Consider the following 25,490-nt stretch of genomic DNA (forward strand, 5'->3'; position numbering starts at 1 on the left):
ATACGAAGTACAAAGCTCTTGTGAAAGCGAAACGGCCTCCGATGAGCGCGACCGAGAAGGCCGCCTACCTGCTTAAATCGTGCACCTTGCGCTTCGATGGCCCAAACAATGCAAGTCGCGAAGAGCTTATCGAGTTCGTGAGAAATGAGGGGCTCAACCTGACAGGCCCTCCTGCCGACATGACCACGGGACCAGCGGACGTGCTAGCCTTGCAAGTGCACCTGTCCTTCGACTACATGCTGGGGGGACTCGTCCGCATCGTTCCTAGTGAGTATACATGAGCTCTATGCAAGAACCATTTCACGTGTCAAACGGGCTGAGGTGTCGCCAAGGAACCTACATGCAAATAAATAAATGACAGTCCTAATAGCTTCCCAAGAGGTTGCCAGGACAGAGCAAGATAAGCATGGTGGTTTGTGATTGATCAGATTAGTGGCGTATCAGCTACAGGTTTTTCCACACAAGGTAGTCCAACCCAGCTCATTTAATCCTAGCGCCCGTGAGTTTAATGCATGCATAACGTCCTTCAAGAAACTTCAAATTTCGAGGGAAGGAAAGCTTTGTGACAATGTTAGGAGTTGAAACATTTTGTTGAAATTAAAGGTGTAACATAGAAGAACCTTTCATCTCATGTGACTAATGACAACCTTACGGGTCAATTTTTTCCCTGCAGATAAGCAGCAAGCGGATGCCAATTAGCGCAAACATTTTAAAGATATGTTAGCATGAGATTGTCAACAGAGTTAATGACGCATGCCTGATGTGGTTGTGGGTGCTATCAACGGAAACATCAGACATCGCTAGGCACTGGTTGACTTTGCTCACCAGTGAATATGATTCCTTTTTTTTTGTGCACAAGCGTACTTGCCCCGTCTTTGAAATTGGCGAGATTGAGTCGGAGGCTGCCGAGCTGGGAGAGCGAAGCGAGCGCCAGAGGAGGATGGCGCCTGGAGGTGGAGAAGAGGAGGGCGCGCCAGCGATGGTACAGCGAAGCGCGCGGCGGAGGGGAGGAGGAGGAATTTATAGGAGGCACTCTAGGTTCACCTCCCCTGGCAGTTGCTACGTGATCTGTGTGCGCTATGCATATGCCGCATTCGCCTGGCCATCGAGAGGCCGAACGCCGAGGGAGAAGGCCGTAGCAGCAAAGCAAGGCGGCAGGCCGAGCGCGATTCAAGCTAGGGAGCCTACATGCAAGCTCCAGAGTTTGCATGTAGGCTCCCTAGAGTCGACCGACCTCGGCTACAGAAACACGGGGGTTACGCGCAAGCGCATGTGAATAGCATCCATACGCTTGGGCGTAACTCGCGGTCATGAAGTGAAGCGTCATAGTAATTTTTGTACTACGCTATCGGTAACCTCCGATCGAACACGTCTTCGTGAGTGATAATCAGTAATTAGCTTGCAATTAAATGACCGATTAACTAATTATCTGTAAAATACAACTAGCCTACACGACTAATCACTAGTGATCCCAAGTTACTAACTTACTGTGCTGAGTTCTCGCTGTTTTATACATCCGAATGTCATGGATATGAAATAAAATGTAAAGAAAAAACAGCGATTCAACTATTCCTACTAAGAAATGGTATGAGTGAGTCAACAGTGATGATGAATTCGTTATTTTACTGTGACAACAGCAGCTTCATTCGTCTACGTCATTATCGGTGCCATTCACGCTGTAATTAAATGAGCATTTCGGTTACCATTGCTAATCGATAACGCCGAGTCGTACTTTCATACAGCCTGGCGTCATGTATATCTAACGAAGTCACTTATACGGTGATTCAATTACAACCACGAGTGGTAGACCTGAGCCACTAGTTATCATAAATTACTTTGTTTAGTATGTCTGGCTGCCTTCATTCGCACACGCCGTCTTTGGAATCGGTGAAAAGTTAAAGTAATTCAACAAGTGTTCCTTTGGCTACCATTGCTAATAGATAATATCTAGCCTTTAGTGTTCACTGTTCAAACCCTCAGTACGAGGTTCTCGTATTTTATGTAGTATATGGTCATGGTTATCAAGTGAAATGCCACACAAACGGTGATTCTGTTATACTAACTAGGAGGCGGTATAGGCTGAGTCCCTAGCGACCGCGAATCACTTTGTTGAAAGAATAATTTTGACGTGTCAAGTTCTGCGTAGCATATATGATATGTGCACTGCAATGTTAAATGGTGTGACGAAATGAGCCAATTTGCATACATGGAATGCCCCCAGATATAATAATAATAATATTTGGGGTTTTACGTGCCAAAACCACTTTCTGATTATGAGGCACGCCGTAGTGGAGGACTCCGGAAATTTTGACCACCTGGGGTTCTTTAACGTGCACCTAAATCTAAGCACACGGGTGTTTTCGCATTTCGCCCCCATCGAAATGCGGCCGCCATGGCCGGGATTCGATCCCGCGACCTCGTGCTCAGCAGGAATGCCCCCAGAATACGCAAGGCAGGGGTAATTATAGATCGATGGGAGAAGCCTACCTTCTCTAGTGGGCATGGTTTATTGTGACCACACAGCAAAAGGAGGGACTAACTTCGAGGCTAAAAACACTCAGTCATGCGAAAACATATACCGCTGTGGTGAAGTTTTCTGATGCCTTTGAGAACGGCAGCTGCAAGCGTATAACAGTTTTCGGCCTGCCCCTGGGCGCAGGCACTCCCGGCTGCCTATCGGTCGGAGGGGATGGCTGGTTGTTCTTGCGCAGTTCCGTCTACAACGGTACGAACCTCCACGAAAGTAGCGCCACATTAAAGACGACAGCTTCACTCGGCGGCGTTGTGGACACGGAGGACGTCATCAGCAGATTTTCAAAGCTGCTTACCGATGTTGAAAGAGCCGCGATGTTTGGCACCACCCACGCAGTGCCTTCTGGCAGTATACCCGAGGTACGGGCTGGATGGATGGATGGATGGATGTTATGCGCGTCCCCTTTGGAACGGGGCGGGGGGTTGCGCCATCAAGCTCTTGGTATGGAAATGGGTTGAGTGCCCTCTGCTGGAGATTTATGAAACGTAGAAAAAAAAACGTATAAAAGAAATACCATTCAATTCACTTTCCACAGTCTGTAAAGGTGTCTCAACTAACGTAAGCCAAGCTCGTTAACTAAAAGAAAAGATTAAAAAAGCTGGGTGCAAGATATAATTTTAAGACTTACGTTGTCCGGTCGTGAGACCTCTGATGATCTAAGACTGTATGTCTTATTATTGTAACTTGCACATTTTTGTTATTGAACATATTGGCTAACGTTAGCTGGGATACACGATATGTTGATTTAACATATCTCTGGTGAGAAAAGCCAAAGCAGTGCGTTTTTATTTCCCACAGAGAATGCGTCAGCAATGACGTTATTCCGACGTTGCTAATATAAAGATTAGGAAGTACCACAATTATGTTGTCTCTGTACAGAAAAAGCTCACGAGAGTCACTCGATTCAGCTCTTTCTGTTTTCCTTTTTCGAATGCAATTTTTGGAGCTCTTTGTTTTAGCAAAGTAATGATGCCAAAGTATGGACCTTCCTGAGGAAGGGGAATGAGAAATTCAAAGCGACTAAGCAAACCATGTTTCACTCTTCCATCCCTCCTGGACAATCAAACAAAAATACTTCTTACAGTGATACTGGTCAACTGGCTATTAAAGTAACATCGTCTTTTAGTATTATTGAAAGCAGAACTAAGAAAAAAAGATATCGCGAGCTGAAAAAATAAATCACCTTTCTATAATGCCAAATAAGCCACATTCATCGTAAGAAGGTGTTTGGTAAGCCAGAAAAGACGTAAAAAGGAAAAACGAAAGCAGACGCCACCTACAACTTCCAGCATCAGTTAGCCATGACGTCACCAATATTTATGTCGTCTGTTCGGGCCTAGTTTAGATTTTTTTTTTACCAGGCTCTCAGGGCCAAACCAAAGGGGGGAGTGCTTACAGCAAACAAACAAAAATATATTCGAACGAAAACATAGTGAGTTAGCAGATTAATTTTGAGGGCTTTATTTAGATAATTTCGGCCTGTGTCTCACAACATACTAAAAAAGTGCTCATGAAAAAAAGCAGTGTTTGTAGACAAGGGCAGTTTTTTACAAATGCAAGGCGCTTGTAACAAACTGATATACATCTGATTACGCAATGTGAGGAAAAGCGACGCAATATCATTGTTTATTATTGGCAGACACAACTTCTTTGAGAAAGTGGTTCCAGTCAACGGAGAAGCAAGGGCAAAAGGGCTCGGAAATATATTTAGCGTGACATGATTCACGATCATCCGTGTAACGGTGGTGCATTTGATGGGACGTGTACTGTTGCTAAGAAGTTAGTTAATCGCACCGAGTATAATAATGGCATACTTTATGAAAAAAAAAAAACGAAACGCCTGATTTTGAGACGAGGTGTGATAGCGGTGTGAGTGCCAGTTTAGTAGTTGTAGCAGATGTAGTCGCGGTTCTATCATAGTTACGCAAGGTGAAAATAGCTAAATTATTCTGAACAAGTTGCAGAGAACTAACTAGCCTGTTCTGAACAGAATCTCATACAGCGCTGGCATACTCTACCTTGGGACGTGATGACCTAAAAGATAAAATTTTTAGAGACGAATCTTAGAGTTTTGATGCTGGTAGCCTAGCATGCTGTTATCATAGTTAATTGCGTAGTCAGTAATGAATCGTCCATGTTAGGTTAGTTTCGACGCCCCACGTAGGCATTTTTACGGGTTGACAAATTCCAAGGGAACATTATTGAAGTGATATATAAGTATATTATTGAAGAATAACTGCGAGTCGGCCTAGTTGGAACAGATTCATTTTTAAATACTTTTATTTCGCAAAGAAACAGGGACGAAGAAGAGGAGCAAATTAAGGACGAGGGCTTTCTAACAACTGGTTTTATTTTGGAAGAACCGCCTCCTTAAGTAGCCACAGATCTGCGCGATCTAGTCAACAGAGCACGCCTACAGCACATATAACAACACTTGTGATATAATGCTGTGGACCAAAGCCACTCGGTCAACATAAAAACAGCAAGGCGGATGAAACAAGCACTTACGATGAAAATGCGTTAAAGATGTGATGACAGAAGCGAATTTTCTTTATCCAACAATGAAACAGAAGGATGGCTGATGCGTTTTTCCTTTTGTTTTTCAATCTAGTGCGCTTGCACAATTTCTCTCGCGGTTTGATTCCTATGCCTATACAAAATGTTGGTGTTACTAAGACAAGGTGAGCAATCATGTTCTTGAGAATGCATGGCCAAATGCGTACAAGGGCGACCTTTCAGACTAGATAAGTATTCCCTTAGTCTCGTGTTGATGCATCTCGAAGTCTGCCCTACGTCCACATGACCACACGTCATTGGGATCTGATAAACAACGTTCTTCGCGCAATCAACAAATTGGTTCTTACGCGGGAGTTACGAAGTATAAGTGGTGTTTTCGGCAAAAAACAATATGGGTAGTCTGTGTTCTAAGGTTAAAAATAAGTTCGAAAGAAAGGATGATGCAAAGAAAGAATGTAGCGTTAAACATCCGCGTAAGAACCCATTTGTTGATTGCGCGAAGAACGTTGTTTCATATCGAAGTTCATATGGACGCTGGCGGCGTAGTAATTGGTTCTGTCCTCGCTCAGCCCAAATGTAGATACGGCGAATACGTGGTAGCATACGCCAGCAGGAAACTCACCAAGGCCGAATCTAATTATTCCGTTACTGAAAAGGAGAGCTTAGCTATCATTTAAGCCCTTGCACAATTTCGACCATACCTGCACGGACGGCCGTCCATTCGATGTCGTTACCGACCATCACGCCCTATGTTGGCTGTCGACATTAAGACCCATCTGGCCGCCTCGCCCAGTGGGCCCTCCGGTTACAAGACTTCGACATGCGCGTTGTTTATCGGTCTGACCAAAAACACACCGACGCTGACGCCCTCTCTCGCTCCCACACGTCAAGTGACACGACTTGCCTTTCTGCCATCGACTCGGTGTTTTTGTCACCAGCGCTCATCGATATGGCTGCAGAGCAGCGCAAAGATGCGTGGAGTGTGGCTCTTTTGGATTGCCTGCCTCACTCCCCGGCGACTCGCCCTTTCCGTGCTCTCCGCCGTCAAGCTTCTCACTTTACGGTACGGGATGGACTGCTCTATCACCGAAACTACGATTCAAGCGGTTTCAAATGGTTGTTCGTCGTCCCTCGCCATCTCCGCGCAGATGTGTGCTCTGCTTTCTATGCAGACCCACAATACACCCACGCTGGCACCTTCAAAACGTACACGAGGCTCCGCTTGCACTTTTACTCGCGTGGGATGTACAGTTTTCTGCAGAAGTACATCCATTCATGTTCCTAATGCCAACGCCGCAAATCTCCTGCTCGCCGTCCTTGTGATCCCTTGCAGCCAATTCCGCGCCCCTCTCGACCATAAGAACGCGTAGGCATCGACCTCTACGGCCCTCTTCCTTACACACCTGCTGGGAATCGCTGGATTGTTGTTGCCGTAGATCACCTTACGCATTATGCAGAAACAGCTGCCCTACCAATTGCCACAGCCCGGACGTCGCGCGCTTCCTTTTACAACACTTCGTACTTCGCCATAGTGTGCCGCGGAAACTTCTCAGTGACAGAGGGCGTGTCTTCCCTTCCGAGGTAGCTAACGCGCTGCTTACTGCATGCCGTACTGTCTATCGCACCACTACTGCCTATCACCCACAGACTAACGGCATGATTGAGCGGTTCAATCGCATTTTCAACAACATGCTACCCATGTTCATTGCGTCCGATCACACCAACTGGTACCTTGTTTTGCCATATGTTAACTACGCATACAACACGGCTTCACGGTCGACGCCAGGCTTTTCCCCATTCTTCCTCGTATATGGCCGTGAACCTTCCTGCACCTTCGACACGATTCTACCCTACCGACCTGAACCATCGGAGTGCACGCCACTGTCTGAAGCTTCTGCTTCTAGATACGCCGAGGAATGCCGCCAGCTAGCTCACTCTATTACGACTGAAGATCAATGTCTGCAAAAGTACCGTCCCGATGAGGACCGGCCCACCAGCTCATATCAGGACTCTTTAGTCTGGCTCTGGAAATCTTCCGCCACCTCCGCTCTTTCCTCTAAACTCTTAATCAAGTACCACGGTCCCTATACCGCGGCGTGCAACAGACGTCTCCTGTCAATTACCCTGTCGAGCCTCTCACGCTGTCCGCAAACTTAAGGTGCCATGGAAATGAGACGCTGCACGTGCGGCGACTCAAAGCTTACTACGATCCGGTCGCCCTCCCCTCGCCTTGAGTCGCCAAGATGGCGCCCTCTTCTCCGGGGGGAAGTTGAAGCGAAGAAGACAGGCGTGTGCTTCAGGCGCATCGTCAACGCCTCGCTCGAGAAGACTCGCGTGATCGGTGCCAGATGTACCTGCCTGTGTATCGTGCAACGTTCTGGCTTGTTAATTAAACCGCCTTACAGCAGGAACGCTTTCAGTGGCCCAACATGCAGGACCAGCCGCAGGATCCGGAGACTGTCTCCGGAAGACAACACAGTGAATCAAACCACCTCAACTGTTATGGATTACGCAATGACGTACATGTGTACACTTCAGATCCCACGGGTTCCAAAGTCGTTCACTGGCGACGAGTTCGAAAACGTTGAAAACAGGATGGCCGACTTTGAGCGCGCGGCCGAGTACAACAAATGGGACGACGCGACTACACTCAGACATTTCCCTTTTCGCCTGGAGAGCGGCGTCCACACGTGGTTTCAAAACCGCGAGGAGCAATTGACATCGAGGCGTGAGTTCCGCCGTCAGCTGCTAGACACCTACACCAGGGCTGATCGCCGCGAATGAGCAGAACGTGCAATCCAGGGCTGCGTCCAGCTTCCTAAAGAAAGTATCGCCACATTCGTCGAAGACATGATGCACCTCTTAAAAAGAGCAGACTCAGGAATGACCCAGGACAAGAAGTTGCGTCACCTGATGTGAAGAGTGGAGGAGCAGGTCTGTGCTGGTCTTGTGCGGAGCCCTCTGAAGATTTTCGCAGATTTTTTATCTGAGGAATTAAGTATGGAGAAGATGCTTCAGCAACTATCGAACTTCTACGAGCGGCAGGGGAATGCGACGTCTACTTCCTATATTTTCACGGCCACCGGAAGCAAGCATGACAACCTCCGAGAACTCATCCGCACCGTTGTGCGCGAAGAAATGTCAGAAGTTTACGGCACGTCACAAGCTACGGTGAGCGCCATTGCGAGAGTTGTAAAAGAAGTGCGCCAAGCGCTCTGTTTCACCTTTCCTCTTCCTGACACCGTAGTGGCACCAACTGAAAACCGCCGTGCGACCTATGCAGAAGCCCTGAGACTCCTTGATTCATCACCTCCGTTGTTTCTTCACGTCGTTCATCCGGTTGCACTTTCACCAGCCCGACCGGTACAATAAATAGCAGACCGACGCACACCTCCTGCGTTTGCCCCCCCCCCCCCCCCCACTGATCCTGCTGTGCTATAGTCGGAGCAGCCAGTACATACGCCGACGACCGATGCATGGCCCCTCGGAAGTCGGATGTTTGGCGCATACCGGGCCACCGTTCCCTGGGTTTCCACTGCGGCGAGGCAGATCATTTGAAACGCCATGGCCCATACTAATCTCGTGGGTTGCGGGGCTTTTCCGCCTACTCGCCGCCCCACCGACTTGACCAACGACCTCGGGAAGTTGAAGATTTGCCGGCCTCAATAGCGCATGCTACCAGCTACCGGGCGACAGTCACGCCCGCCGTCGGCAAGGCGATTTTTGCCATCGTGCCAGCGATATTCGATCGCACGATCGCCGATTCCCAGCCGGGAACGCTAACTATAGCGACCTTTCGGGGCGAGACCGCTGGCAGTCAACGCGTTGAAGACTTCCTATCGACGCGAACAAGGACAGGCACCAACCCGACGTCAACCGCTGCTGAAATGAATGACCGAATTTCGCTCAACATACATGTTGTGATTTAGAGGACATGTAGCAATTTAGAGGATATCGGTGTGGACTATTCTTTCTTAAGCGAACAGATGGCGACGTTTCTGAAGAAAGTAATTACCCCTTGGCATGGCTCGCAAATTCGGACGGCTGGGGGTCACGTCGTTACGCCATTGGGAACCTGCACAACAACAGTTCGGAATCGAGGATCGACATTCGTGGCGAGGTGACGCGAATGCTGCCATGACGCCATTTTCGGATCGACTTTCTGCAATAATACAGCGCCGTTATTGACCTACGAGGAGGTGTAGTCACCTTTTCAGCCGACCGAGCAATCGACGGGTGCGACGAGAAGCGACGTGGCGACGCCCTTCGTGTTTCCGCCGAAATCGTTACGTTTCCTCCATGGGCCAGTGTCATAGCCGAAGTTATGTGCGGTAGAAGGCGCCAAGGAATCGCAGGAATTCTCAATATTCGTTCTAAGTGAATATGCCTAGCAGACTCACCGGCTACAATTCGTAAATTACAATATGTGCAGCACAGTAATTAACTAAGAAATCAGTTATGGAATTTTCCTCATTTAATTGATTATCCGTTTCAATTTATTGTGCAAGTATTGTGCGCCTCTGTGAATAATCCAGTTCAAGAACTAGAATTAAGCGCTTTGCCACAGGCGATTTATGAAAACCCTAGGAAACTTAATAATGATTCCCCCGTAAAAATTCGCGCAATAGTTACGGGAGCGCCGCCGTTGGCCTCGCCGTTCGCTTCGCCTCCCTGTTATCGCATGTATAAAAAAAGCTCTGCAAGGTTATTGACACGCTTATATGGATTGGATATAGCAAATATGCATATGTCTTAAATTCCTGAAAATGAATACATATGCCCTACTCTCTCTTTATCTCTCCGATTTACAGGGCTCGTCTGTGATACACACGAACGCGGACCGCGTAGCCCTCAAAGGTATAGGTGAGACAGCGTTCGCCGATGCGGTGGCAGCCAAGACACCATACCCACGAAACGCCGCCATAGACATGCACTTTACGGTGCCGTTCATACTGGAGGCTGTTTGGCAACAAGTAGGTTCGGATCAATTGTATCTATGGACCAGCTGGACGGTGCTGGAACAGCTCTCGCCTTACGTGTATCCCGACGTTGCCAAGTTGTACGGGAATTCTAGATTCAACGATGAATGCGTGAAGAGGATCAAGCAGCCGTTCGGAGTGCCTCTTGCTGCCGCTGCACTACTTCTCACGTAAGCGCCTATCGATAACAAATGCGAATAAGTTCCAATATGTATGACGTTCGACTGTATGTACCAAGACATGTAAATAACCGAGCTACTCGGTTATCTATGGTACGAATACTACATCGCGCATGTGGACAAGAACGAAGGAAGTCAAGACGAACAGGAGCATGGACGCAAACAGTTGTAGTTGGAATGACTAATGTAGTTGGAAATCAGAGATTTAGGGGTCCGGATTATCCTTTTTTCATCATTGCGCGCTTGCGGGTGATATTGTTGCGAGAAAAGCGTTTATTTTAAGGACGCAAGGCATGACTCAGGATTGCTGGCGAACGCCGGGACCCGGAGAGAGGCAGCCCCCAGCCGAACATTTTCTTTTACAGCGAAGCCGCCTATGGCAAGGATCCCAAGATTCTTTCGCGTCCATCGATAGAAAACTATCCTAATCAATGGCTGTTTCCATCGTAAGCACTGATAACCCTGTAAGCAAGCAAAAAATGCAATGGCTCATTGCCCCGTAAGGCAGAGGCTAAAAGCACGCAGCAAAATGAAGAGTGAACAGTGCATATATTCTTTGGAACCACGTGTACAAGATACAGAAATACGTACGTTTAATAAAAAACAAGCTCGAAACAAGCATGCGATCCCCATAATTGGTGACATGGTGCTCGTGATAGCTATGCGAAGTACGTAGCGCTCCCTGCATACGTTTGCCGGTAAACATTACTGTTGCGCAACCTGCCGCGGCGACGTCAGCTTGCGACGTGGGAAGTGACGTCTCTAGCCTTTTGTTTATATAATAACCAGCGCATCAACCGTTTTCAATGTTGTTGCAGCACCGCTATGGGTGGCGACGTGCCGTAAAAATTACCACTACTCCCATTCCTACTACTACTCTAACAGAGCACTACTACCGTTACTATAAAACAATAAAGCATTGCATACCCTCCTCAGCAGTTGTAGCGGCGGCTTTCAACAGCTTTGCTGGACATCCACTTTCGCAGGGCCGGGAAGGTGGGTTTTTTCTTTTTTTTTTCTGCCATCCATGTCGACGGTCATTTGCATTTCCTGTCGTCCGGGACGATAGGTCATGGCATTTCGCGATTGGCAGACGATGATCGCCCGGCGAGTCAGTCAGTTGGTCAGGCATTGTAAGCCTTGAAACGTACGAGTTGCGTGACTTAAGTTTTGTCAGATAGTCGTCCAAAGTCGACCCCAAAATTTTCTTTCTAATGGAACGCAATCTGTGACAGCCAACAGTTCTGATTCATCTTCCTGTCTAGTTACTTCCGGTGTGTCGCAGGGCTCTGTCCTCGGCCCACTTTTTTTAGTCTACACTAATGACCTGGCTAATGTAGTTCAATCATCCATGAGGCTATACGCTGATGACTGCATAATTTATCGCACAATATCATCTAACACTGATCTTGGAGCATCTCAGTCTGACCTTGGCGCTATAACTAACTGCTGCAACGCATGGCAAATATATTTCAACGTTAAAAATGAAAAGTAATGAGAATCACCCAAAAAACTTCTTCTCGTAACTCTCCTGTTTATCACATTGATGGCTCTGTACTAAACGAGGTGACCACGTATAAGTATGTGGGTGTTCACCTGACTGCTAACCTTTCTTGGCAAAACCATGTTAACTATGTCGTTGGCAATGCTAATTGTATGTAAGGTTTCCTACGCCGCAACTTTTCAAGGGCACCATCTTCTCTTAAATTAACATTATACAAAACACTTGTAAGGTCCAGGCTTGAATATTCATGCGCTTTGTGTGATCTCAGTGAAAAACATTTTAATAATCAATTAAAATCAATACAAAACCCTAGTGCGCGTTTCATTCTGTCAAATTATTCCGGCTTTTCAAGTGTATCGCCGATGAAACACATTTTGAAACTTCCTAACCTTTCTCCGCGCAGTGAAGGGCTTTGTTTATCGGTATTTCGTAAGACTTTTCATGAACCACATATAAAATTGAACTTCATAATGAGTCACCTCAGTTGTCTTGTCGTACTAATCACCGTCATCAAGTTGAAATCCCTTTTTGCCATACTAACTTATTTTCCGATTCACTCTTGCTAAAGATATTTAGGGAATGGAACCACATGCCCACCTCCGTCATCATCATTCCAAGCGTTTCTGCATTTAAATCCGCTATGGATGATTATTATTGTACATACAAGCCGCCAACAAGCACGACAATTTTTCCCCCACTCCTTCTGTAACGCCTTCGGGTATTGAAGTCAATGAAATAAATAAATAAATAAATAAATAAATAAATAAATAAATAAATAAATAAATAAATAACTGCCTGTGAGGCGTCTTATGGGATAGTTCACCTGACTGAAATGTTCGATGGTATAACGTAGGACCCAACACAGTGAGCCAGGAACACCTTACACAAACCACGCTTCTGCCGGATATAAGTATGAGCTTCTATACACGTTAGCAATGCAGGCAATTAAATTAAAGCTGCAAGTATGGGCAGGGAGTAATGAAATTTTGCGAGAACCTTAGAATGGCTTCAGAATAGGCAGGCGTCTGGATGATAACTTCTTTGTCATTACTCAGTGCATTAAAATATTCAGACTACAAAGGAGACTATTATATGTGGCCTTTTTAGACATTATAGGAGCGTATGACAACGTAAACTGGAACATTTTATGGAGTATTCTCGAACGGGAGGGCTTAGGAGACGATTGTCTACAGCTTTTGAGAGCGATTTATTTAGAAAATACCGTTGGCGCCAAATGGGAAGGGATGAGGAGTGAGGAGGAAGCGCATATAAACGAAGAACTGAGGCAGGGGTGCCCTTTATCGCCACTGCTGTTTATGATGTGCATGGTGAGGATGGAAAGCGCGCTAGAAGGGAGTAATATCGGGTTTAATCTCTCCTACAAACGGACTGGTACAGTAGTTGAGCAGCGGCTTCCAGGTTTATTTTATGCGGACGACATTGTGTTGCTAGCTAACAAGCAAAGTGATATGCAGCGTCTGGGTAATATCTGTGGACAGGAAGGTGAGAATTTAGGTCTGAAATTTTGCATTACGAAGCGGGTGTTATGATATTCAATGAAGACAGTTAGCAGACAGTGTCAACGCAGGGCCAGGAAACACCTTGGTATATGAATAAACGAAGGCAATAGATATATGGAGACACAGGAAAAAATTACAGTAAAGTTTAAGAGGAGTGCGGCCATAATGAAATGCAGAGCTCTATGGGGATGTATCAGGTAGGAAGTGGTCAGGGGTACGTGGAAAGGTGTAATGGTTCCAGGACTTACATATTGAAATGAGGTTGATCGCTTGAAATCATGGGTACAATCAAGACCCGATAGTAACCAAAGGTGAGTGGGACGCTTCACAATGGGCTCGAAGTATGCACTGGGTGCAGGGAGGTATGGACTGGACAAGTTTTGAAGTGAGGCAAGCTCGCAGTAAAATTTATTATGAAGAACGACTGAGAAATATGGAAGCAAGTAAATAGGCTGGGAGAGTGTTTGTGTTTGTACAGGAAACCTTGATTCACCGTGGCGGAAAAGAACTAGGAAGCTTAGCAGCAAGCATGCGATCTGTATGGTGAGCCACATGGCAACAAAGAACGTCAAGTGGAAAATCAGAGAGGCTGAGATAATCTCATGGGTGGCGGCAATGAAAAAAAAAACCTGCTATGAGCAACCTCTTAAAAAACAAAAACGCGAAAGAAACAATTTAAAGGGAAGCTCTACTTTTCGAAGCGAGACCAGGAAACCTTAGAACGCACACCTATAAGGCGAGACATCAGAAGGAAAGAGAAGGATGTGCTTGGTGCGGCAAAGCTAGGGAAACGATGGAGTATGTTCTATTAGAATGTGAAAATACCTGCCCAGCGGTCTAATCAGGCAGCTACGGCCTCCTTGAAATCCTCGGGTTCAGCGAGAGTAGGGAGAATGTAAACCTGTCCGCAATAGATATTAGTAAGAGGCGATTCGAAGATTAGTGGAAGCAGGGAAACAACAAACGACGGAGGCGTACAAAAACAAAGTTCACAGTAGGTGTTCAGAAAGTTTGGTTATGAGAACTCATCTTGGTTTTTTTCTTACTTTAATTTTTTCTTTAAGATATGTAGGACGTCAGGAAACATAACAAAAGTTTGGTGGCTCAACCAACCACCCCGTCCCAAAGGGGACGCTCAGAGCATCCGTCCGTCCGTCCGTCCGTCCGTCCGTCCGTCCGTCCGTCCGTCCGCCCGCCCGCCCGCCCGCCCGTCCGTCCGTCAGTCCATCCATCCATCCATCCATCCATCCATCCATCCATCCATCCATCCATCCATCCATCCATCCATCCATCCATCCATCCGTCCGTCCGTCCGTCCGTCCATCCATCCATCCATCCATCCATCCAACCATCCATCCATCCATCCATCCATCCGTCCGTCCGTTTTAAGGGCGCGCTTGCCACAAACACAGAAAAGATATTATCATGCAAGTTCAAAGGTATTATATAAGGTTGTTCAGCTCTACTCACACGCCAAATTATGATGTTTTGGCACATTTCGTATGCCTAGTAAATCCTTTCTCAGAGGATGATAGTTCTGTTATTAGTAGACCATTTAGCCAACAAGAAATAGAACTTGCCATTAATCAGTTACTGCTTTCCAAAACACCCGGTCCTGATGACACCTACGAATAATTTTATAAAGCCTTTAAGTTTGTATTAGATGCTCTTTTACCTTACGTTTTTACTGCTAGTTTTGATGAAGATTGCCTACTTTGATCATTTACCGAATGGCCTATTATCGTAATTCCTAAAGATAGCGGCAAAGATATATTACGGCCTAAAGAATGCGATATACCCATTATACTGACGAATGTAGACTGCAAAGCTTACGCAAGAGTTTTATCTAATTGACTACAGCAGGGAATGTTATTACTTATTTGACCTCACCAGACGTGCGGATTAGAAGGCCGTTCCATACATACAAACTTACATCTAGTCGCAACAGCTCTTCAGTACTACTCATCCCACTGTGGTCACTTTTCACTGCTTCATATCTATTTAGCAAAAATATTTGACCGAGCAAACACGTACGCCTTCCTTTTAAGCCTTTTAGCATTTGTGAATATTGGCTCGATTGCATACAAAGGCGTCCGCACTTGCTACACTAACTGTTTTACACGTCTCCTTCCTAATGGCAATCTGTTCGAGCCGGTGTTTATTTTTTTTCCTCTGCCAAAAAAAAAAAAAAAACAGGGTTGTTCACTATCGCCCTTTATTAGAAGGCATTGTGTATAAGCTTTATAAACTGCAGCGCCACTCATAGTTTTAACGTTTGGGCAAAGAACTCACAGTATCAGCTAACGCAGATGATCTTGCCTTTTTCTGTTCCGAGAAACAGGGCATTATCAAAGCTCTATCATTGTCTGAAAATTATGGTATGACTTCTAGTGTCCAGCTATATTAGACAAAAGGCTCGTGTCTCTGGTTTGGTTAATGAGAATGTACACAAAATCACTTTGCTGATAGAGGATGGACAGGCGTACCATTTAAATACACTGATATTCCTTTTGATGCGTATAAGGTAAGTGTACATCTCTGGCGAGAACATGTACCGTCACGCCAACGCCATGCGGATTCGTTTACTCCACACCGCCTTTCAATATATGGTAGGGCAGCGGCTTGTAAGTTATTCCTAGCTGCAAAAATATTTGAAGTACTGCAGATTTCTCATTTTGCCAGGACTTACATTCAATGTTTGCACGGAATATTTGCTACTTTGGTGTTGTCTTCTACCTATGAGCTTATGAGGCGAGATTATATCTTTGTGTCCGTATGTTCTGGCGGACTTGGTCGGTTGCGTCTTTTTGAGCGACAGATTGCTAGTCGCTTATTCCTTTTCCGATATATATATATATATATATATATATATATATATATATATAATGGGGTTTTACGTAGCAAAACCACTTTCTGATAATGAGCCACGCCGTAGTGGAGGACTCCGGAAATTTCGACCACCTGGGGTTCTTTAACGTGCACCTAAATCTAAGTACACGGGTGTTTTCGCATTTCGCCCCCACAGAAATGCGGCCGCCGCCGCCGGGATTCGATCTCGCAACAATTTCGAGATATTTCACACCCAATAGTCAGATGATTCGTAGATGTTAACATAGTTAATGCTTCATCCCACCCCGTAGTTTCATCCCAATATACTAAGCGACCTTGTTTGGGGGGTTGTATGTGTGTAGTATATTCTTGTGCAATTCCTCTTGGTTTGGTTTACTGCTGAACATCTCTACACAATATCGAGAAAAAGCTTTAAAAAGATTTAATATCAACTATTGTCCCCATATTACACGTTTAATATTACTACACGTTACCTATTACACGTTTTTTGTAGTCGAACCATTGGGCAGCCTTCAGTACAACATGGCCAAGCAGAAAATGTGGAATGTTCCCTGGTACATCGTTGCAGCCCGAAAAATTGCATATGATTAAGAAGCTTTGGGCAATGTATAATTCCACGGACCACCTCATAGAGAAACAAAGGTCTGACTGAATACGTCCTGATTTTAGAAGTGTGAGTTGAAGTATATTTGAAAGGCCTGTGCTATGGTCCCCAGAACGGCAAAAACGGTGTTTGAAGATAGATATCAATATTTGGGATGCGTTCAAGGACGACCATTATATTTCCAGGTTTCGCCCCAAACTACAGAGGCATGCTATAATAGTGGAAGGCACACAGTAGAACACAATATTAGAGAGGCAACAAGGGAGTGGGAGTCATGCGATTTACGACAAACAACACTAACAGTGCGAATGGAACGTTGTTTCGCATATTTAGAGTGTGAAGGGAAGCTTAGTGTTTTGTCGAAGTACACACCGAGGTCTTTCATTTCATTGATGCTTGGCAGTGGTGCAGCCCGAATGGCGTATAGAAATTGTACACGGTGTGTCTTCCGGTCATAACTCACCATAATTTTGAAACCATTTCAGAGTAGCTTATTGTTTCTGCACCGCTTTGAGAGTTTAAAAAATGGTATTTTTGAAGGTCAGTGCAGTCGTGAACACCGTTGGTAGATTTAAATAGCTTTAAGTCGTGCGCATACTGAAGGAACGAAGAGTGTCGAATTGCTGACGAAAGGTCATCTATGAACAGTAGGAAGAGAAGAAGGCCAAGAACAGATCCTTGAGGAACTCCGCTAGTCACCTCATACCTAATAGAACTCTGGCCATTACTCCAAACGAGGCACGATCTATTGTTTAGGTAATGTGATACCAGGGCGGTGATGGAAGAAGGTATGTGCATTTGCGTGAGCTTTGTAATAACAAAGTCATGGCAAAGTACATCAAATGCTTTAACTAGGTCAAAGTATAGTGCGTCTAATTGGGGCCTACCATGTACCGCACCGGAAACACGGGTCATAAATGTGTACAATTTTGTCTTGTGGAGCGCACTGATCCATGCTGCTCATCTATTAAAACCTTCTTAGCCCTAACAGAAAGTGAGGAATGCAATGCAGATTCAAGCACTTTTGACGGAGCGCAGAGGATAGATATAGGCCAGTAGTTAGTAACTGCGCTTATCGCACACAATTATGTGGTAGCACTACTCGTGCTGTTTTCCAAGTGCTAGGAAAGGTACTCGACTTAGAGAACTGCTGAAGATGCTTGTGAGAAAAGAGACAAGTATGCTTCCGTACATCTTAAGCAGTACGGGAGGTAGACCGTCAGCGCCACAAGGAAGGGAAGGTTTGAGGCGCTTCATGCAGTTGAAAACAAGGTCTTCATTGAGTGATAGCGTATAAACCGTGCCAGACTAAGAAGGAAGGGTACTTGAGGTAGAAGAATCTTTTACATCAAAAACATAAGAGAAATGTTCTGCAAAAGGCACCAGCAGCGTTCGAGACATCATCAACAAGACATACATCTTTGGCGCTCTTAAAAAAAGAAAAAAAAAACGAGAACGCACGTAGCTCCAGAAATATTTTGAATTGCGTGTCATGATAGCTTCAAGAGGTTCAATGTGGTTATGATCGCTGTTATAATAAAATTTGTGAAGACAAAGACAGCGCCTAAATTCAAGTTTCCAGTTATCCAGGCCTGTTTGCCCCTCTTTTCTGTGCTCACGGCCTTTCAGCTTTATTGCCGCTTTTAGTTCTTTAGAAAACCTATGACGGTACTTGGAATTTTTTGGGGGTTTTGTAGGTATGAAATGAGCGTATTCCATCTTCAAATACTAATAATAATATTACTACTACTACTACTACAACTACTACTACTACTAATAATAATAATAGTAATGATGATGATGATGATGATATATGTTGCCGTCGTCTATACCCAGTGTTGAGCATCAAGTTCTTTACTTGTTTTCTGGCCTGCGCATGTTCACCTCTCAGCCTGACGCAACAGAACGACGTGCGGACAACAGTTAACGCTGTCGTTGAGTGCATGGCCAAAAATGCACACCGCTGGTTTCCATCTGCTGCGTCAATGAAAGGTGCCAATGTAGTCATCGGCTTTCCGCCAGAGGAGGACACCTTGGAGAAGCTGAACGTCCGATACGCACCTTATCTAAGTAAGGAAACAGGAACCCACGAATTGGTTCTCACTGGGGTGAAGACAATCGTCACTATACGGTCCTAAAGCTTTTGTGATCACCTGCCTATGGCCATGCACGCCAAACTGCTCTAAGCGCTTTGCACATATATGCCACCGTCACGTTCCAGTTTTTCTGGGGCTTTACTATACAAGCTAACAGACAGCCATTTCTGCAGAGCCATAGATTTCCAATGTTCTGTAACACACACGCGCGCGCACACACGCACACGCACGCACGCACACTCGCGCAAACCCACGCACGCAAGCACGCACGCACACACACGGTCCGCGAAATACACAACATCCTACAGTCACGTCGCTGGTTAGAAAGCAAGAACGAAAAGACACGCAACGACCTTAATTTTTTTTATTGTATCAGTTAAGTCTAGATAACCCGTATCAGAAGCATGCCTTTTATGTCTGTCCTCCATGCGCACTAATTAGACGAATCACATCTTTGTCGTTGCACCTGCAGGTGAAACGCACGGTGAATTTCTACCGGAATGGCTCCAAACGATGAAAATAAGGAAACAGCGAATCAACATCTCTCACGTGCACTTCGATCCAACCGATCTTGACATAGTGGTATCCAGAGACGTGGTGATAGTGCCAGCTGGAGCTGTCTTCACCTTCTACCGAGATGGCGACCTTCCCGCACTCAACATGGGTAGGTTTGGTCACTGGATCGGCACAAGCTTTCTAAAGAGGTACTTTCCCATTTTTCTTACTTCTCATCGTAGGCGGGGTTCTGTGTCGCATCAACTTGAGAACAGTCGCGTCCGGAGGGGAACCTATGTGGCTAGCAGAAGTTACAACTCGTGGGTCATTACGCAAGAGAGTGAATAGCCAGGATAACGGACAGCGAATCTGGTATGTTGAATCCAACGCCGTTAAAGACTATCGCACGTGTGTTCCACAGGTTCCAGCAGCCCAGTGTGAAGCCCAAGCCCCAGTGTCTTGCGCCAGCCGATTCAAAGGCAGAAAACGTGTTCGAGTCTCTACTCGCGTACCAGTGCGCCCGAAAAATATTCAGCGGCAGCGTGGATTCGAATACAAGCACAGCCTTACCCATGCATCTAAACCTGACTCCGGCCAGACAATTGTTTGTCGCTGCCTGCTATGAGGTAAAGACTGATTGCATTTACGGAGAAGCTGAAAAGAAAGCGTTATATACTGTCGGTTTCCTTTTTTATTATGGATTGCGATAGCGATTATACGGACGCTCCAGGTGAACTTCCGCCGTCGCCGTCATGTTCCGAATAAAGTCCAAGTGCGATAACATCCTATCGTGCCTATCCTATTGTGCGTGTAGTGTGTGGGGGTGGGAGGAGGGGGAAGAGCTTGAGCATGCACTATGGGGGACGAAGGGAGGCCGGTGAGCGCGCTTGCCCCGCCACTGCTGCGTGTGGTGCGGCTGAGCGCGGCCGCGCGCTCCCTATATTCAAAGAAATCTGTGGCTTACAAAAGGCGAGAGGGCATGAGGCTTCGTGTGCGTTCTGCGCCGCATTCTCAGGCGCCTTGTGTTGGAGGGGCGTTGGAGCTAAAGACAGTGCGGAGCGACCGGGCTGTGGCGACACGAGCTGGTGCGGACGGCGGCACAAGAAGAATGGATGACGCAACAAAAGTACTGCAGGTGGCGGCGCCAGGTGCGCTGATGTTCCGATTATTATAAACCGTTATCACTCTTTAGAGCCTTATCCATCCGCTTCGAACCGTTTTTAACTGTGACCCAACGTACTCAGGTAGCGGCTTCGTACGGCACAACCGCGCGGGCCGCATCGTTAAAGCAATATGCGATGTCGACAAAAAAGTACTGACTGCTCATAGCTTCGTGCGCTGTGTTCTAGCCACTTAGCATTGAAACGAGACGCGCGGGCTCGTATCTTGAAAGCAATCTACGAAAGTGGCAGAGTGAGGCGTGTTCTGAGAGCTCCGTGAGCGCTGTCTTCCCGCCGCTTTGTTGGCGTTGAAACGAGAACCAGCACGAAGGTGAATTCACTCACTGCTTCGGGCACTATCTCCGAAATTGGTCGCTTTACCGGAGGGACGGACGGTTTTCTCGTTGGGTAAGCATATAAATGCCTAGGCATTTAAAATGTGAATAACACGTTGCATGATACGACTTTCAGGCCTAGGGTATTCGGTCATCAGATCTCTGGCGACTGAACATCATCGGTCTTGCAATTATATCTTGCACCGTCTCCTTTTAATCTTTTTTGTTTTTTTCGGCAGCTTTCTTAACCTTAGCTAGAACACACGGTATGACTAGGGCAGGGCCGTACCTTTCTCTCATCTCAACATTTAGGAGAGAAAATGGCCAGTCCATTCGCAAATGAGAAAAAGGCTCTATTCGAGTAAAATAAAATCAAATTCTCGGATACTAGACACACCAAAACAACTATGTGTTTATGAGGCTCGCCGTAGTAGGGGACTCTGGGATAATTTTGAGCACATGCCGCTCTTTAACGCGCACCCAATGTACACTATACACTTTATTCGAGTGGAATGTGACTTTGCGTGTGTTGCAGTCTTCACATGACAGGACGCGCAGTCTGCTACAGTGGTTCTAGCCTGAAGGTTCAAAGGTGTCGGAAGAAGCTTGCCGCGAAGCGCAGTAAGCTGAAATGCTTTAGGGCTAGATTCACGTGTGCGTACTGCCGCTGCGCTTGGACCGCACTGACTGAGTCGACATCGGACCATTCTCATAATTGCAAATGTCATTTTCCTGTCAGTTTCTAAAGGCAATGGCGGTGTAGTCACTTTTGCAGTCAGTGCGTGCGAGCACAGTGGGCTTTCCGTATATCATGAAAACCGAATACACGGCTTCCATGACGAAACTATGAGCAAGAGAAAAGAAGCCTGCCTTGCATGGTGCAGCTATGCACCATGCAATTGAATATGTATTCAGTAGCTCGTCTTCATTTGAACTATGACCATGGTGGCGCCATTAGTTGGGTAAATGGGCAACGCAGAGAAGGGCACTTGCAAGCTACGAAAGGACTTATTCGAGTAGAACATGATTCTGCGCGCGTGCACGGTTCGTGTGGAAGAACAGTGCCAAAAGGCCCGTCATGAACATTACGCTGCATTTAAATCTTTAAGTAAAACTTCATTTGGGCCTAGTTGGTACATAATTATGAACTTAAGCTTACAGCGCAAACACCTAAGACGAACCACAAGTGCGTGTCGTCGTGTCTTCCTTTTGTGGTTAGTCTTAGGTGTTTGCGCTGTAAGTTTAACTTCATAAACCTTTAAGAGATAAGGTAACTAGGTCTGCTACGTGTGCTACACTCAGAATCTATGAGCATTTGATGCAGGTGCGCAAGGAACACATTTTTTTATGCTCGTTGAGAGTTTCATATTCAATTCTTCAATTTGCCTAATTGCCCTGAAGGAAGGAACAAAATGATCAAAATGGGCTTCCATCCACGCTGGGAAGGTGGTTGGACAGCGAAGCTGTAAATAACCACTAGAACGATTATTCATTGCAACGTAGCTTGAAATTATTCACATCGTGATGCATTCACGTGCGCTTTACCTAATTATTAGTCTAAGATGTTTCAACGGCCTGCGACTTTGCTTATGCCGCCACTTTGTGCACCTACAGAGACTGGACCAGAGAGAAGAGAAATGCGCCTAACCACACTTTCCCCGCGCCTCGTACGAGGCGCGGGGAAAGTGTGGTTAGAATAAGATACAGTTGCCACTTCTCGGCAACTGCAGCTTATTCAACCGTAATATTTACCGGGAAACGCTTGCAGCGAGCGCTATGCACGAAGGCGAGCTTTCTGGTTCTTTATTATTCTTTGAGCCATCTGCTGGTGCTGCAAAGAAACCAGCCGCACACGCTGCGTGCGCCTCCTGCTGATGCCGCCGCTGCCGCAGACGTGCGGAGGCAAGCGCCATTTGCTGGTGCTGCAAGGAACCCAGCGGGGCACGCGGCGCTCCTCCCGAGTGTTTGCCTAGCGATACGACAGACGCACTGAGAGGTAGGGCTACACATCTTCGCTGTAAACTGGCAGTTGACCTGAACAGTGAAACACCTAACAGTGATAGCAAAGCTTTATCGGGGCGCTTGACGTTCCCGGATGGTATTTAAATATACGCAGGGGCGTCATGTTGCATGGCGGGACGTAGCACGCCACACAACTGCTGCTGGAAAAAAAGAACAGTGCACCGGCAGTTAACAGGCGCATCTCAGAAAATGTACCTGTGTATATGCTATCAAAGGAAGCAGAGTTGCTTCTCCCTGCGGCACTCGGGCCGCTTAAAGTCACTGGAATTTGGAAAGGACCTCAACCTTTTTTCCCTCGGCCGCCGATTGTAGAGTCACCGTCACGTGATGAAATCTCGCCATAAACTGTTCAAGCGGTCCTCCCATTCATGCGTCTCGCTTTGTGTGAAATGGCTGTCTAGTTCGCGATCCTACATACCTGTACAACTTCTTAGCATGCATCATTGATGCAACATCTGATTTTTTTAAGGGATGAATAAATGCTTCGATTTACGCTAATATAAACCGCAGAAAGCGAAGCTACGCAGTTCAGATCGATGCCGCCGCCGGAGAGATGCGTTGAACGAAATCTGGCAACAACAGCGCAGTCTTGGCTGCGCGCGCTCCAACGGTTGCGGTACTGTATAGGTTTAAGTGACTTTAGGGCCTCTGCTCGCCGAGCACCACCAAACGACGCAATATGACGAGAAATGTTCCGCTGCGTTGCGGAGAAGACCGCTTCATGAACACGACGCGAACATTTTGTCATCGCATTACATCAGCGGCACCGTCCGTAAAATCAGTGACGTGGATCACATATCATCACATGACTGACATGACATATAATGACATCACATGACACGCGGCACATTAAATCAATGCGGTCTGGCATGAATGGCATGCATGACGTGTCATAAATGTCTTCATGACATGACATGTAATGATAGTAACATGTATGACATGCCGTGACATGTGACATGCATGACCACGAAGTCATGGCCCAAGGTAATCCATGACATACATGGAGTACATGAGATGACATCCCATCACACATGACATGCATGACATGACATAAGTAGCCTCATGACATAACATGAACATGAAAGGCATGGATGCATAACATTGTCATGCCATGAATGTCATGCGCATGCATGTCATGACATGATGACACGACATTAATAACGTGACAAAAAATGCAGCAGCGATTCAGCTGTAAATGCTATAGGAATTCGATACATACGAAGTGCCTCGAGCGGCCAGTTGCCCGGCAATGTTGCGTTTATTGCCGGGCTTCTATCCCATTCGGTAAAACACTTATGTAGCACGTATTGAGCAACAGAAAGCTGCATGTGGAGTTTTTAATTATGCCCTACACTTTTCTCATTGGCACTTTCAATAGTTGATGATTTATTAAGACTAATTATGCAATTAGGTAGAGTGCCAAAAATAGATTCTGAGTATCTCCAAGCGACGACAAACAACATTATCTTGGTTTTGTCGAGCTCCGTGGCATTGCATATTTTTGAATCTTGGTGCATGATAGTTGGGGCACCCTGTATACCACGTGACCGGCTTCCCACGCTTTGCACACATACACCTTTTTCCCTCTTTGACACTCCTGATGCTGACGCATGCAAAACCCTTAGCCCAATTGACTTTCTACTCTTGTGCAGAGCTGCCGCATAGGCACGCGCGGCATGGAGGCCAACTGCGAGACCAGCGCCCTGCGAAGGCTTCGTCCCTTTGCCGACGCGTTTGATTGCGAGGTGGACGAGCCAGCCTGCGAAGCTCCGTAGCGAGCCGTTGTTTAAGCCAAATAAATGCTTCTCATCGACGAAGGTTATTTCTGTGGTAGTTCTGCCGTATTTTTTGTCCTGAATAGTGTTTTGTTCCCCTTTGCTTTCTTTCTGTTACCTTCCCTATTCTATGAATATGAACAGTATGCCTGTTTCTTCTTCCTTTTCTTCACTGTGCGTAGATTTGTTAAAGAAACGGATATCCGCGTAATCAACGTGGCGTTTTAGCAGAGTAAGGCACTAATCTGCGAGGAAAGACACTTGTACATTGCACATATACAGGGTGTTTCAGCGAACACTTTCAAAAATTCTTAAAGGTTGCCTGTGGCACACAGCACAGATCTAGTTGATGAGGTGGTCTACTCGAAGCGGTGGACACTACTAGCACAAAAAATGGAAAAGCATATTTGACTAATTAACAAATATTCGATAATTAAGTTTTTAACTAATTACCTTGCGGCCCATATTGCAATTTATAAATTTTAGCCGTGGAGTCCGCAAGGCGGATCCACGTGGAACGAATTCTCAAGATGACACCAGTTTCTATATATTAATTCCCGAACTTTGCGGAAGAATGCATTGGCGTTACAGTTACTTTTGTGCTTGAATGCATAAACGTCGTTTTGTTAGGAAAGTAACTGGAACTCCTATGCATTTCTCTGCAAAGTTCGGGAATTCATATCTCGAAACTGGTGCCACCCTGGCAATGCGTTCCAAGTGGATCAGCCTCGCGAACGCCACAGCTAGAATTTGTAAACGGCAATATAGGCCGAAAGGTAATTAGTTAAAAACTCAATTAGCGAATGTGTGTTAATTAGTGTTCTATGGCCTTAAATTTGTTTATGCAAGTAATGTCCACCTCTTCGAGCAGACTAGCTCATTAACCCAATTGTACTATCTGCCACAGTCAATCATTAAAAA

General features: G+C 46.1%; 1 protein-coding gene across 3 annotated transcripts in view; it reads right to left on the reverse strand.

Annotated features, from left to right (window-relative positions):
- The window catches only part of LOC142582804 (uncharacterized), a 118,166-nt gene that overhangs the window by 78,359 nt on the left and 14,317 nt on the right, over positions 1-25,490 (reverse strand). For 2 of the 3 annotated variants that reach the window (XM_075692854.1, XM_075692852.1), the window contains exon 2: positions 2,829-3,001. The exons of the other annotated variant lie outside the window; for it this stretch is intronic. The gene's annotated coding sequence lies outside the window, so the exon portion shown is untranslated. The remainder of the gene's footprint in view (positions 1-2,828; positions 3,002-25,490) is intronic. 3 annotated transcript variants of the gene reach the window in all.

The sequence above is a fragment of the Dermacentor variabilis genome, chromosome 5, assembly GCF_050947875.1.
Source record: "Dermacentor variabilis isolate Ectoservices chromosome 5, ASM5094787v1, whole genome shotgun sequence".
In the NCBI taxonomy this organism is placed as follows: Eukaryota; Metazoa; Arthropoda; class Arachnida; order Ixodida; family Ixodidae; genus Dermacentor; species Dermacentor variabilis.